Source organism: Microcebus murinus, chromosome 11 (assembly GCF_040939455.1).
Source record: "Microcebus murinus isolate Inina chromosome 11, M.murinus_Inina_mat1.0, whole genome shotgun sequence".
Taxonomy (NCBI): Eukaryota; Metazoa; Chordata; class Mammalia; order Primates; family Cheirogaleidae; genus Microcebus; species Microcebus murinus.
Window position 1 is genome coordinate 44,915,632 of NC_134114.1, and position 16,101 is coordinate 44,931,732.

The following is a 16,101-nucleotide window of genomic DNA, read 5'->3' on the forward strand; positions in this document are numbered from 1 at the left end:
CTCACAAAAGTGCAGGAGAGATAACTTATAAAATTGGTCTTCAGTAGTAAAAGAAGACATGAGAGTGGCAACAGTTCTGTCATATTATCTAGATTTGTGAAGGTAATGTTTACCAAAAGACAATTTTCTCCAACCAGGAGATTCTGGGTCTTATAATCAAAAGGCTGGGATTTTGTTTTGTTTGTTGTTTTTAGTTTTTTTCAAGCAGCAGTTTTAACTGAAAATAGTCATCTCTATGAGTCATTTAATATTCTTACTACTTGGTGTTTAAAAAGAAAATAAGACCCCAAAGGCAATCACAGCAACAACAAAAATAAATAAATGGCACCTAATCAAATTAAAAAGCTTCTGCACAGCCAAGGAAACTATCACGAGAGCAAATAGACAACCTACAGAATGGGAGAAAATATTTGCATGTTATACATCCAATAAAGGGCTGATAACTAGAATCTATATAGAACTCAGGAAAATCAGCAAGAAAAAATCAAACAACCCTATCAAAAAGTGGGCAAAGGATATGAACAGAACTCTCTATAAATATAGAAAAAATTAGCCAGGCATGGTGGCGCATGCCTGTAGTCCCAGCTACTCGGAGGCTGAGGCAGAAGGATTGCTTGAGCCCAGAATTGCTTGAGGTTGCTGTGAGCTAGGCTGATGCCATGGCACTCACTCTAGCCTGGGCAACAAAGTGAGACTCTGTCTCAGGAAAAAAAAAAAAAAAAAGGTAAAATGTGTAAACTATAATAAGGATAACCCCTGGAGCTATCTTAATACAACTACTATTTATATTATGATACGTTTTTTGCTTGTCTTATTTGTAGATGTTTTTATATTTGAATAGTAGTACATATTTATTTTATATTGTAATTTTTATTTCTTATAATAGTCCTCTAATTACAAAACAGATTAAGTTAACAGAGGATATTTTAAGATCCTGATAGACTTAGGTAGATTTAAGTTGTAGTTTCCAAATACATTTCTACTAAACAGGAGTTAGTAGGTCCTTTGAAATTCTTGAGTAGAGGTGATATTTTAAGAGTAGATTAATCAAGGAAATAGTTCCTCTCCTTGATATTATGTATGTTTTGTTGTGTATTTCCTTTCTGCAAACAAACCAATCTTTGACAGTCTGCATGAAGTATCATAGGGAATGCATCAGTAGCCCTTGTGGTTATTTTACCTGGGAGTCTTTGGGAATATATAGGAGCATCTTTAGTCAATCAGTGCCTGGGGAGTGTTATTAAGATGTAGTGTGTAGGGACATAGAGTTTGTTCTGGCTCTCTAGGATCCTGGCATTTCTATATGAATTTCAGTATCAACTTGTCATTTTTTGGGGAAAAAAAAGTCAGCTAGTATTTTGATAGGGATTGCACTGAATCTGTAGATCAATTTGCTGTCTTAACAATACTAAGTCTTCCAATTTATGAATCTGGTATGTCTTTAATTTCCTTCAACAATGTTTCGTACTTTTCTTCATTCAAGTTTGCACTTATTTTATTAAGATTTTTCCTAAGTATTTTGTTTTTTTGTGGAAATTGTAAATAGAATAGTTTTCTTTTTAAATTATTTTTACAATTTTATTTTATTTTTTATTTTAAAGACAGAGTCTTGCTCTGTTGCCCTGGGTAGAGTACAGTGACATCATTGGAGCTAACTGAAATCTCAAACTCTTGGGCTCAAGTGATCCTCCTGCCTCAGCCTCGTGAGTAGCTGGAACTACAGGTGCATGCCACCACACCCAGCTAATTTTTCTATTTTTAGTAGAAACGGTCTCACTTTTGCTTAGGCTGGTCTCAAACTTCTGAGCTTAAGCTACCTTCCTACCTTGGCCTCCCAGTGTGCTAGGATTACAGGCGTGAGCCACTGTGCCTGACCCAAATTGTTTTCTTGATTTAATTTTCAGATTATTGCTAGTATGTAGAAATACAATTGATATTTGTATACTGATCTTGTACTCTGAACTTGCTTATTAGTTTTATTAGTTATTAACTAATAACTTATTAGTTATTGAACTTGCTTATTAGTTTAATAGTATAATGCATTCCTTAGGATTTTTCTATATATAAGATATGCCATTTGCAAATACAAATAGTTTTATTTCTTCCTTTTTAATTTGGATGCCCTTTCTAATTTACTTGGTTAGAACTTCTAGTACAATTTTGAATGTGTTATGAGAGTAGACAACTTGGTCTTGTTCCTGATCTTGGGGAAAAGCATACAGTGTTAAGTGTGATGTTAACTGACTTTTTCATAGATGCCTAGATGCCCTTTATCAAATTGGGGAAGTTTCTTTTTATTTCTAGTTTATTGAGTGTTCTTATCATAAAAGGATATTGGATTTTGTCAAATGCTTTTTCTGTTTCTATTGAGATGATCATGTGGTTTTTGTCTTTTATTCTGTTGATGTGATATAATACATTAGTTGATTTTCAGTTGTTGAACCAAGCTTGCATTCCTGGGATAAATTCCACTAGGTCATGGTGTATAATCCTTGTTATATATCACTGGATTTTGTTTGCTAGTATTTTGTTGATGATTTTTGCTTCTATATTCACAAGAAATACTAGCCTGTAGTTTCTTGTGATGTCTTTGTTTGGTTTTGGTATTGGGATAGCATTGGCCTCATAGAATGAATTGGGAAGTGGTCCCTCCTCTTCTATTTTTTTTAGAACAGTTAGTAGAGGATTGTTATTTTTTAAATGTTTGGGAGAATTCATCAGGAAGCCATGTGGTCCTGGGCTTTTGTGGGAAGTTTTAAAATTACTAATTGAATCTGTTTGCTTGTTACAAGAGTTATTTAGATTTTTTATTTCTTCTTGATACAGTTTCAGTAGTTTATATTTTTCTAGAAATTTGTGATTTTGATAGGTTATCTAATTTTTTCACATACAGCTGGTCATAGTATTTCCTCTCATCCTTTTTATTTCTGTAAGGTTGGTAACAATGTCTTCTCATTTGTTCCTGATTTAATAATACACATCTTTGGCCGGGCGTAGTGGCTCACGCCTGTAATCCTAGCACTCTGGGAGGCCGAGGCGGGCGGATCGCTCAAGGTCAGGAGTTCAAAACCAGCCTGAGCGAGACCCCGTCTCTACCATAAAAATAGAAAGAAATTAATTGGCCAACTAATATATATAATATAAAAATCAGCCGGGCATGGTGGCTCATGCCTGTAGTCCCAGCTACTCGGGAGGCTGGGGCAGGAGGATCACTTGAGCCCGGGAGTTTGAGGTTGCTGTGAGCTAGGCTGATGCCACGGCACTCACTCTAGCCTAGGCAAGAAAGCGAGACTCTGTCTCAAAAAAAAAAAAAAAAAAAAAAAAAAATAATACACATCTTCCCTCAGTTTTGTTGATTATTTTAACTAAAGGTGTGTGTCAATTTTATTGATCTTTAAAAAAACCCAACTTTTGGGTTTACTGATTTTTTTCCTCTATTATTTTCTATTTCATTATTTTCTGCTCTAATTTTTATTTCCTTCCTTTGCTTACTTCAGTCTTAGTTTACTCTTGTGTATTTAGTGTGTAGTGTCTTATGGTGGAAGGTTAGGTTATTGATTTGAGATCTTAGCCAGTTCGGGCTGCTGTAACAAAATACCATAAATTGGGTTGCTTATAAACAGATTTTTTTCTCACAGTTCTGGAGGCTGTGAGTCTGAGATCAGGGTAACAGCATGGTCAGGCTCTGATAAGGGGCCTCTTCTGGGTTGCAAACTATCTTCTTGTATCCCTACATGGCAGAAAAAGAGTGAGTTAGCTCCCTGGCTTTTCTTATAAGGACACTGGTGCCATTCGTGAAGGTTCCATCTTCCTGACCGACTCAACTCCCAAAAGTCCCACCTCCAAATTCCATCACATTGAGCATTGATTTCAACATATGAATTTCGGGGTGGTGGGGGGCAGGGAAAAGACACAAACATTTAACCTGTAACAAAATCTTTCTTTTTTTAATACCATCAGCCCTCTGTGTTTGCAGATTTTGCATCTGTCGATCCAACCAATTGTAGATTGAAAATATTAAAAAGTAAAAATAAACAAATACAAAAATTAAAAAATACAAATAAAAAAAGCAATACAGTGAAACAACTATTTACATAGCATTTTCATTGCATTTGGCATTATAAGTAATCTAGAGATGATTTAAAGTATATGGGAGAATGTGTGCATGCTTATGTTATATACAGATACTACTGTGACATTTTATATTATATAAGGGACTTAAGCATCCTCAGATTTTGGTATCTGCAGGGGATCCTGGAATCAGTCCCCCTCAGATATTGAGGGATGACTGTGTAGGCATTTACAACTATAAATTTCCCTTTAAGCACTGCTTAAGCTACATCTCATGTGTTTTGTTATAGTGTCTCCATTTTCATTCATTTCAAAGTATTTTCTCATTTCCCTATGATTTCTTTGACCTATTGATTATGTAGGAGTGTGTTGTTTCATTTCCACATATTTGTGAATTATTCATATATCTTTCTGTTATTGATTGTGATCAGAGAATGTATTTGTATTATTTCAGTCCTTTTAAATTTATTGAGTCTTGTTTTGTGGTCTAGCATGTGATCTATCCTGGAGAATGTTCCATGTGTACTTGAGAAGAATGTTTGTATACATTCTGCTGTAGTTGAGTAGAGTGCTGTGTAAATGTCTTTTAGGTTTCGTTTGTGTAGAATGTTGTTCAAGACTTACTTATTTAGAAACAGGGTCTCCAAAACTCTGTCACCCAGGTGGAGTGTGGTGGCATGATCAGTGCATTGCAACCTGGGCTCAAATGATCCTCCTGCCTCAGCCTCCTGAGTAGATGGGACTACAGGCATAAGTCACTGTACCCTGTTCAAGACTGTTATGTCCTTGTTGATATTTTCTTACTGTTCCACTCATTATTGAAAATTGCATGTTAAGGTCTCCAACTGTTACTGTTCCTGGTGTGATACCTCTGCCCGTTGGGCAAGGTGGTGTGGGCACAATTGAGGTTCATTGTTATTTGCCTGCTGCCCTGGGGTAGAGCTTCTGCTCCAGAAGGGGTACCTGGATGGAAGAAGTGAGCCCCAGACTACTAGTTGTGATTGTTTAAAATAGAACTTCTGCCAACACAAGGCTGGGGTAGATGAGAAGTGCTGGCCGCCTGCCTGCCTGCCTGGGGAGAAACTGTAGCCCTATGCTGGGAGCTGGGATGGGAAAGAGCCCTGTGTTCTTGACTATACCTTCTTGGAGTAGAGCTTCTCTTCTGTTACATTCTGGGACAGGCCTGGGTTTGTGGCTCAAGATCCACAGATTCTTGCTATTCTTTTGAAATCCTGGACTCAAGCAATCCTGCCTTAGCCTTCTAAGTAGCTAGTACTAGAGATGCGCACCATGATGCATGGCTAATTTAAAATTTTTTTTTTTTTGTAGAAACAGGAGCTTGCTATGTTGCCTAGGCTAGTCTCTAACTCCTGGCTTCAAGCAATCCTCTGGTCTTGGCCTCCCAAGGAACTTGGCATTACAAGCGCTTGAGCCACTGAAGTACAGCCCGGCCGCTTCTAATTCTTTTTTTTTTTTTAATTTTTATATATATATATATATATATATATATATATATATTTATTTATTTATTTATTTCAGCATATTATGGGGTACAAATGTTAAGATTACATATATTGCCCATGCCTCCCCTCCCCCCTCGAGTCAGAGCTTCAAGCATGATCATCCCCCAAACATTGCATATCTCACTCATTGTGTTCGTATATACCCATCCCACCCGCCTGATACCCAATAAATGTTTTTCCAACATGTCCACTTAGGTATTGATCATTTAATACCAATTTGCTGGTGTGTACATGTGGTGCTTGTTTTTCCATTCTTGAGATACTTCACTTAGTAGAATGGGTTCCAGCTCTATCCAGGAAAATACAAGAGGTGCTATATCACCGGTTGTTTCTTATACCTGAATAGTACTCCATGGTATACATATGCCACATTTTATTAATCCACTCATGAATCGATGGGCACTTGGGTTGTTTCCACAGCTTTGCAATTGTGAATTGTTCTGCTATAAACATTCGAGTGCAGGTGTCTTTTTCATAAAGTGACTTTTGATCTTTTGGGTAGATGCCCAGTAGTGGAATTGCTGGATCAAATGGTAGATCTACTTGTATCTCTTTAAGGTATCTCCATATTGCTTTCCACAGAGGTTGAACTAGTTTGCAGTCCCACCAGCAGTGTAGGAGTGTTCCTCTCTCTCCACATCCACGCCAACATTTATTGTTTGGGGACTTTTTGATAAAGGCTGTTCTCACTGGAGTTAAATGATATCTCATTGTGGTTTTGATTTGTATTTCTCTGATGATTAGAGATGTTGAACATTTTTTCATATGTTTGTTGGCCATTATTCTGTCTTCTTTTGAGAAGTTTCTGATCATGTCCTTTGCCCATTTTATGATAGGGTTGTTTGATTTTTTCTTGCTGATTTTCCTGAGTTCTAAATAGATTCTAGTTATCAGCCCTTTATCGGAGGTGTAGCTTGCAAAAATTTTCTCTCATTCTGTGAGTTGTCTGTTTGCTCTCTTGACAGTTTCTTTGGGTGTGCAGAAGCTTTTTAATTTGTTCAGGTCCCATTTATTTATTTTTGTTGTTGCTGTGATTGCCTTTGGGGTCTTCTTCATAAATTCTTTGCCTGGACCAATGTCTAGAAGAGTATTTCCAATGTTTTCCTCTAGAATTCTAATAGTTTCACACCTAATGTTCAAGTCTGTTACCCAGAGTGAGTTGATTTTTGTGAGAGGTAAAAGGATCCTGTTTCAGTCTTCTACATGTGGCTATCTAGTTTTTCCGGCACCATTTATTGAATAAGGATTCTTTTCCCCAGTGTATGTTTTTGTCTGCTTTGTTGAAGATTAATTGACTATATGAGGATGGTTTTATATCTGAGTTCTCTGTTCTGTTCCACTGGTCAATGTCCCTGTTCTTGTGCCAGTACCAAGCTGTTTTAAGCTGTAGCCAGTAGTATAGTTTGAAGTCTGGTAAATTGATACCTCCCATTTTGTTTTTATTGCCTAGGATTGATTTTGCTATATGCGGTTTTCTCTGGTTTCATACGAAGCGTAAAACTATTTTTCCTATATCTGTGAAAAATGATGATGGTATTTTGATAGGAATTGCATTGACTCTGTAGGTCACTTTGGGTAGTATAGACATTTTAACAATGTTGATTCTGCCAACCCATGGTCATGGTATATTCTTCCACCTGTTTACATCCTCTGCTATTTCTTTCTTCAGTGTTTCATAGTTCTCCCTGTAGAGGTCTTTTACCTCCTTAGTAAATATATTCCTAGGTACTTTATTTTCTTTGTTATTATTTTGAAGGGAATTGAGTCTTTGATTTGGTTCTCACTTGTACTGTTGTTGGTGTATACAAATGCCTCTGATTTCTGTGTATTGACTTTGTGTCCTGAGACTTTATCAAATTCATTTATCAGTTCAAGGAGTCTCTTGGTTGAATCCTTGGGGTTTTCTAGGTATAATATCATGTCATCAGCAAAGAGTGAGAGTTTGATCTCTTCTGCTCCCATTTGGACGCCCTTAATTCCACTCTCTTGTCTGATTGCTGTAGCGAGGACTTCCAGCACTATGTTGAATAGAAGTGGAGATAGTGGGCAACCTTGTCTTGTTTTAGTTCTAAGTGGGAATGATTTCAATTTTTCCCCATTCAGTATGATATTGGCTGTGGGTTTGTCATATATGGCTTGTATCATTTTTAGATAAGCCCTGTCTATGCCTATTTTGTTGAGAGTTCTTATCATAAAAGGGTGTTGAATTTTGTTAAATGCTTTTTCTGCATCTATTGAAAGGACCATATGGTCTTTGTTTTTTCTTCTGTTTATATGGTGAATTACATTTATAGATTTGTATATGTTGAACTATCCCTGCATCCCTAGGATGAAACCCACTTAATTGTGATGGATTATTTTCTTGGCAAGCACCTGGATTCGATTGACTAGGATTTTGTTGAGAATTTTTGCATATATATTCATAAGGGATATTGGTCTGTAGTTTTCTTTTTTTGTTGCATCTTTTTCTGGTTTTGGTATCAGGGTTATGTTCGCTTCATAAAATGTGTTGGAGAGGATTCCATCCTTCTCGATATTGTGGAATAATTTCTGCAGGATAGGCACTGGTTCTTCTTTGTAGGTGTGGTAAAATTCAGGTGTGAAGCCATGTGGTACAGGACTTTTCTTTTTAGGAAGGTTTTTTTTTTTTTTATTACTGTTTCAATTTCAGTATTTGATATTGGCCTGTTCAGGAATTCTGTTTCTTCCTGGTTGAGCCTACGGAAGCTGTGTGTTTCTAAGAAATTGTCCATTTCCTCATTTTCCAGTTTTTGTGCATAGAGGTTTTTGTAGTATTCATAAATTATGTCTTGTATCTCCAGGGCATCAGTTGTAATTTCTCCTTTTTTGTTCCTGATGGAGCTTATTAGAGATTTTTCTTTTCTGCTTTTCGTTAGTCTAGCAAAAGGTATGTCAATTTTGTTTTTGTTTTTTTTTTTTTTTCCAAAGAACCAACTTTTTGTTTTATTACGCTTCCATATGGTTTCCCTGTATTCAATTTCTTTTAGTTTTGATTTAATCTTAATGATTTCAGTACTTCTGCTGGGTTTGGGGTTGGTCTGTTCTTCTTTTTCCAGCTCTTTGAGACGATTCATTAGGTTGTCTATTTGTGATTTTTTTGACTTTTGGATATAGGCGTTTATGGAAATAAACTTTCCTCTTAGGACCGCTTTAGCTGTGTCCCACAGATTTTGGCAACTTGTGTCACTTTTGTCCTTTAGTTCAAAGACTCTTTTGATTTCCATCTTGATTTCCTCATTAATGAAGTAACCATTCAGCAGAAGGTTGTTTAGTTTCCATGACTTTGTGTAGAAATGAGAACTCCCGTTAGGATTGATTTCTACATTTATTTCATTGTGGTCTGAAAAGATACATGGTATAATTTCTATTTTTTAAAATTGTTTGAGACATGCTTTGTGTCCTAGGATATGGTCAATTCTAGAGAATGACCCATGAGCTGATGAGAAGAATGTATATTCAATGGTTTTGGGGTAGAATGTCTTGTAAATGTCAGTCATTCTCATTTGTTCTAGAGTTCAATTTAAGTCCATTATTTCTTTGTTGATTTTCTTTTCTTTTTTTTGGGGGGGGTAGGTACCTCAATGTTTATTTTCCTAATACAGCAATAACACCATGACTTAACAGAAGGGGCCCTCATATCAAAATATGTACTTTGGAAATGTTAAAAGAATACGTAGTTTAAAGATGATTATTTTTCAAACCATGGAAAATCATTAAAAATAGTACTAAGTTGAATTATTAATCTTGTGTACAGTTTAAGTATTTCTTCTTACACTGTGATTCACAAAATGAGACACATTTCCATATCAGGCTGCATCCACTATGAATTCATCAGATTCATAGTCCAGATCAAAGAGATATGTGATTCCTTTGTTGTCATATATCTGCCCCCGTCTTTCAGCTTCTTCACTTGTGATTACCTCTCCGACATATTCCATGACAAAACTCATTCTTTTAATTTTTTTTTTTTTTTTGAGACAGAGTCTCACTTTGTTGCCCAGGCTACAGTGAGTGCCGTGGTATCAGCCTAGCTCACAGCAACCTCAAACTCCTGGACTCAAGCAATCCTGCTGCCTCAGCCTCCCGAGTAGCTGGGACTACAGGCATGCGCCACCATGCCTGGCTAATTTATTCTATATATATTAGTTGGCCAATTAATTTCTTTCTATTTATAGTAGAGACGGGGTCTCGCTCTTGCTCAGGCTGGTTTTGAACTCCTGACCTCGAGCAATCCGCCTGCCTCGGTCTCCCAGAGCATTCTTTTAATTTTCACAAGGGTTTTTACACCCCAGCCATGGCCATTGCTAGTTCGAAAGATGCAAAGTGAATATTGTGTGCCTTTTTGTACAATCCTGTTGGGACAATCAGGTCTACATTGACACTTTAAGTTTTACTCATAGATTAAGGTACCAGGCGGAATTTTAATTTGTTGTTTTTTGTTATAAGTCAAAAGAACTCCAGCTTCAACAAGACAACATTTGTCAAAGAAGCAATCCATGCACGAACAACCACATGTAGCTTCATTAATTAAGCTGATTCCAGGAGCTGGTTTATATTCATTAATGTAGTAGACATCTAAAGGTGGGCCCTCTTAAGTCAACAGTATTTTCAACAAATATAGTTCATCCTGCTATCTCTGCAGAGCTATCCTTTGTTTAGCCTTCTTCACAGTGTACTCAGCAACCGCAGGTTTCAGAGTTTTTCTTTTTTGGTTTTGTTTTGAGACAGAGTCTCACTTTGTTGCCCAGGCTAGAGTGAGTACCATGGTGTCATCCTAGCTCATAGCAACCTCCAACTCCTGGGCTCATGCAGTCCTACTGCCTCAGCCTCCCGAGTACCTGGGACTACAGGCATGCGCCACCATGCCTGGCTAATTTTTTGTATATATATTAGTTGGCCAATTAATTTCTTTCTATTTATAGTAGAGACAGGGTCTCGCTCTTGCTCAAGCTGGTTTCAAACTCCTGACCTCGAGCAATCCGCCCACCTCGGCCTCCCAGAGTGCTAGGATTACAGGTGTGAGCCACCGCGCTTGGCCTGGTTTCAGAGTTTTTTGATTGTCTTTTGGAGTTATTGCTTTGCCTTTCTTTACCTGAGATAAATAATTATGCTTGTCATTAGAGAATTGCTGAAGTAGTAATGGGCACTTGAGATTTTGTATAGGTTCCCAAGTATTTGTAGAATCTGGCCATCCTTTCCATTTTATAAGATAATATTCCATATCCTCCTTGTGTCTCGGCCCCTTCCACTGCCATCTTGAGGAGCTTTCATTCGAACTAGTGCAGTCTGACGGGATAGCTCAGCTGGCCCTACGCCCCGCCCCAGCCCAGCCATCGCAGGACTCTGGGGGCTGGTGCTGGGGGCTGGCACCCTCGAAGCGTACTGATGTCACCGGAGGCTGACCTCTTTGTTGATTTCTGTTTGGAGGATCTGCCCTGTGCTGTCACTGGGGTGTTAAAGTCTCTGACTATTATGGTTTTGTTGTTTATCCATTTGTTTGATTAGGTAGAGTTTGATTTATGAATCTGGGTGTACCAAAGTTGGGTGCATATATATTTAGAATTATTATGTCTTGTTGTTGAAGTGTACCCTTCACCATTATGTAGTGACCTCCTTTGTCTTTTATTACTTTAGTTGATTTGAAAACTAAGTTATCTGTAATCAGCACCACCACTCCAGCTTTCTTTTGGCTTCCGTTTGCTTGAAATATTGTTCTCCACCCCTTTACCTTTAGTCTAACTGCATCCTTGCAGGTTAGATGTGTTTCCTGAAGGCAGCAGATACTTGGCTTGTGTTTTTTATCCATTCGGCCAGCCTATGTCTCTTGAGCGGGGAGTTCAAGCCATTCACATTTATTGAGTAACTGATAGGTAGGACAGATTTCTCTTCCTTATGTTGGGTTGAACTTTGTTGCTTTGTTTTCTCTCTTGAGCCATTGTGGTATCTGGGCTTTGATCTTTAGCTGTGAGTAGATTTACCTTCGTGAGTGTTTATTGTGCTGATCCGTGGGTAACACTGGTTTTGAGTACTTCTTGTAGGGCTGGTCTTGTCTTGGTGATTCCCTCAGTCTTTGCTTATCTGAGAATGTCTCGATTTCTCCTTCATATACAAAACTCAGCTTTGCAGGGAATAAGATTCTAGGCTTAGCATTATTCTATTTCAGAAAGTGAGAATGGCCCCCCCCCCCCCCCCCCCCCCCCGTCTCTCCTTGCTTATAAAGTTTCAGTAGAGAAGTCTGGCATTATTCGGATTGGCTTTCCTTTGTATGTTACTTGCTTCTTTTGTCTTACAGCTCGTAGAAGGGCTTCTTTAGTTGATATTTTGGTCAGTATGATGACTGCGTGTCATGACGGCTTCCTGATTACATTGAATCTCCCAGGGATCCTTTGAGCTTCTTGAACTTGTATCTAGAGATTTTTAGCAAGGCCTGGGAAATTTTCCTCTATTATATCTTCAAATAGCTTGTCCAACCCTTGAGTGTTTTCTTTTTCCCTCACATTAGGTTTCTTCAAATAATCCCGCATCTCTTGTAGGCTTTGCTTTTTTCTCTTGTTTCTCTGCTGTCTCTGTGACTGATTTATTTAATTGGAAGATGTTATCTTCAATCTCTGAGACTCTTTCTTTGGTTTGATCTATCCTGTTCTTGAGGCTTTCCACTGTGTTTTATAGTTCCCTGAATTGAGTCTTCATTTCCAGGAGTTCTGATTGAATTTTCTTTATTATTTCAATTTCTTTAGTGAATTTTTGTTCCAGGTCCTGGAATCTTTTTGCATTTTCTTTGTGTTGGTTATCCAGTTTTTCTTACAAGTCATTGAATTTTCTTATGATCCATGTTCAAAATTCTTCTCCTGTCATTTTAGTGGTCTGATTTTGGTTAATGTCCATTTCTAAGGGGCTGGTGCTCCTCTTTGGAGGTGTGCTTTCCGTTTGGTTCTTCATATTTCCAGAGTTCCTTTGCTGATTTTTTCCCATCTGGATCAGTTGTTGCTTCTTGCCTTTAGGTTTTCGTTTGGATAGTGACACCCCCTGTTTAATCTCTGAGCCAGTAGGTGGTGTTTGTGGGTGTGATTCAGCCACTCCCTGTATGATGAATCAGTAGGTGCCGTGAAAAGGGTGTGCAGAATGTCCTCCCTGTCAGTAGGTGGCGCTTGCTTGAAGGAACAGGCTACACTGTTGTTTTTATGTCCTGTAACCAGCTCTTGTTCCTCTGGAGAGGCACTCTAGTGCCTCAGGTGGTGGGTGGGGCCCTGGGGCTTCCAGGTATGTCCTTATTCTCCACCTCAGTGAGGGCTGGTCTGGGAGTGAGTCTGGGCGGTGCTGGGTTGGTTAAGCCTGCCCTCAGGCACCACAAATGCTGTTAGCAGGGGTCAAAGTTTTGTTCTCTGCTTTCGGGAAAAGCTGCCAGGGCAGGGCTGCAATGGCCCAGCTCAGTCAGAAAGTCAGCGTGTGGGGGTGGGGCTGTCTGAGACCCACAGTCTGGAGCAGGCCTTGCTTCTTTCCATCCTCCCCAACTCCGTGGCTACTCCTGGGCCTCTGCCAGCAACCAGACCTCACGCCACTGGGTCTCTCCTGGCTGTGATGCTGGCTGGGAGGTTCTCTGCGCAAGATCGCCACCTGGGCTGGGCACATGACCCCCCTTTGGGAGGAGGGTTGCCCTCAAGCAAGCTGAGCTGCCCCTGAAGGCACACATACCTCAGTAGGCTTGTTCAAGAATATCCCTTCTGTGCCCCGGGCAATGCGATACCTGGGTGCACGGGATCTGGTCTGCAGGTCTGACCTCTGGGCCCCAGACTTCAATCCCTAACCCCATCAGGGTGAGGAGTGCCAGTCCTAATTCACCCACAGGGAGCCCACGCTGGGTCTGTGTCTCTCAGCCTCAGGGTCTGCCCCATTCTCCTGGAATCACTGAGCGGGCAGCACCTGGGAGGGCTGGCGGGTGGGGAGCTCACCGTCTGAGTACCCCTCAGTCAGCTGTAGGGCCCCAAAAGGGAAGGTCCCATTTCCTGGATGCCTCTGGCTGGTGGCTATATTGTCTCTCTTGACAGCCTCACATAGGGAAGGGGGAGGGAAGAATGGAGCCATATGGCGCCTGCCAAGCGGCTCGGGTCTGTGCATACAGAGGTGTCCCGAGGGAGTTGGGAGCCTGGTGCTGCGTCCACTATAGGCTTACCGCTCCGTGTCGGTGACTGTCTATGGGCTGGTGTCTGCAGGTCTCTCCACCCACTGGGGAGCCCACCAGCAGTCCGAGATACAAGGGAGGGGGAAGTTAACCACTCCATCTACCCTTGCCGCTGGTCTCCAGCGATCTTCCTGCCTTAGCCTCCCAGAGTGCTAGGATTACAGGTGTGAAGCACTGAGCCTGGGCTAGTTTGTTTTAATAATAAGAATGGTTTCCTCTGCTTTTCACCCCAGTAACCCACAGAATTTGGGTAGAAAACAGGGACCTTTCTGATTCTTGTCATCCTATCAACTATTGCAGTGCCTAGTACAACATTGGTGCTCTAAAAATGTATGAACTGAGCTTTTCCTCACAGACTGTATGGACTTTATGGGAGCAAGGATCAAAGCAGGGAGAGAAGTAGACAGGGCATAGACTTCTGGAGAGGACCTGTACAGACTTCTGGAGAAAACCTGTATGGTCAGGGTGCTGGAGGGAGTATGGATGGGAAACTCTAATAGCTTTCTTTAGAACAGGTAAATGGTGAGAGTAAATGGGGCATGAAGTTAAGAGTGCATAGACTTAGGGATTACTTTGCTGGAAGGTCAGAGAGAGAAGGTGTTTATGTGAGTTCCCTGCACAAATTTTTGCTCTAGGGGAAAATTACTTTGGCGGTTGACAGTATTCAGTGATTTTTCAAGTAGTACCCCCAAACAAAGCTATGGCTTTTTTTATTTCTTTCTATGGCAGTGGTGGTGGGATGGGGATGGTTTTTGATAGAGCCTTTTTCTATTCATATGTTGATATCCATATATTCATATATTGTTCCTATCTTATGGCTTTTTTCGTACCTATATACAAATTAAGACACCTTATTTTGCCCCATAAAGTCATATGTGAGCTGTTCCTGCCTACTTTCCAACTTCATCTTGTACTACTTTCTCCTCTTCTCACAACGTGTGAGTCACACTGGCCTTCTTAAATTTGTTTTTTAATCCCGAGGCCTTTATTTCTAGCTGTTTTTTTCTACTGGGAGCTGTGCCTTCAGATCTTTGCCTGGCTGGATCTCTGTTTTCATTAATGTCTCTCATAAATATCACTTCAGAGAAGCTTTCCCTGGAACACTCAATCTAAAGTAACACAGTCATTTGCAGTTAGTCTTTAATGTTATTTTATTTTCTTTATATCACTTCCTCTTTTTTTTTTTTCCTTTTTTTCTTTTTCTAGATCTGTCTTCTGCTAGAATGTAAACTACATGAAACAGGGACACTGTTTTGTTCACTGCTATCTTCTCTATACCTAGAATGGTGCCTGGCACACGGTGGGCTTTCAGCAGTTTTACTGAATATAAATCAGTTAATTAGCTAATGTGGTTCAGAGTGAAGTACTTTATTGTTCAGAATTGATCACTTTCCTTTATTCAGCAAATAATTTATTAAGCATATGTCTTGTATCATGTTGGGTTCCCAGCACTACAAAGATAACTTAAATGTTGGTTTTGTCTCTCAAGGATACTGATTAAGACCAGTGGTGTTGGTGTTCAAGTCCAAGCAGTACCACTTAATAGATTGTGGCCTTGGCAAGGTAAGGTCTCTGATCTTTAATTTTTTATGTTTCTTTATTTTTTTTTATGTTTTTTATGTGTTTTTTATGTTTTTATGTTACTTTTTTTTGTGATGGAGTCTCTGTCACCTGGGCTAGAGTGCCATGGCATCAGCCTAGCTTACTGCAACCTCAAACTCCTGGGCTTAAGCGATTCTCCTGCCTCAGACTCTCGAGTAGCTGGGATTACAGGCATACGCCACCATTCCCTGCTAATTTTTCTATTTTTAGTAGAGATGGGGTCTCGCTCTTGATGAGGCTGATCTCAAACCCTGACCTCGACCAATCCTCCTGCCCTGGCCCTCCAGAGTGTTAGGATTACAGGTGTGAGCCGCTGTACCTGGCCATTTAATTATTTATGTAAAAAATGGATTGCCACATTGGATTCTTGTTAGGAATAAATGGATGAAGCACTTAGCACAATACTAGGCATATAATATATGCTCAAATATTAGTTTATTTTGTAAAACTTTTAATTTGAGCTGGCTACTCTTGCATTGCTTGGTAGAGAGTGAATAAATCCCTGTTTTTCATACCCTGGACAGTTTCATTGTGAGGACAGTTCAACTATAAGTCAGTGCATTAACAATGGACCTGGACTTTTAGATGTAGCTCAGATTGAGATCTTTTAAAGTTGTGCTTCTTAAACTTTGGCAATTAAAAGATTGACCTAGTGAACTTATTAAAGCATAGATTTTTGCCCTCCTGCCTTCTGCTGCTATTCTC

General features: G+C 39.6%; 1 protein-coding gene across 1 annotated transcript in view; it reads left to right on the forward strand.

Moving 5' to 3' along the window:
* The window catches only part of IPO11 (importin 11), a 197,985-nt gene that overhangs the window by 12,852 nt on the left and 169,032 nt on the right, over window positions 1–16,101 (forward strand). The window contains exon 2 of the mRNA XM_012784031.3: window positions 15,284–15,357. The gene's annotated coding sequence lies outside the window, so the exon portion shown is untranslated. The remainder of the gene's footprint in view (window positions 1–15,283; window positions 15,358–16,101) is intronic.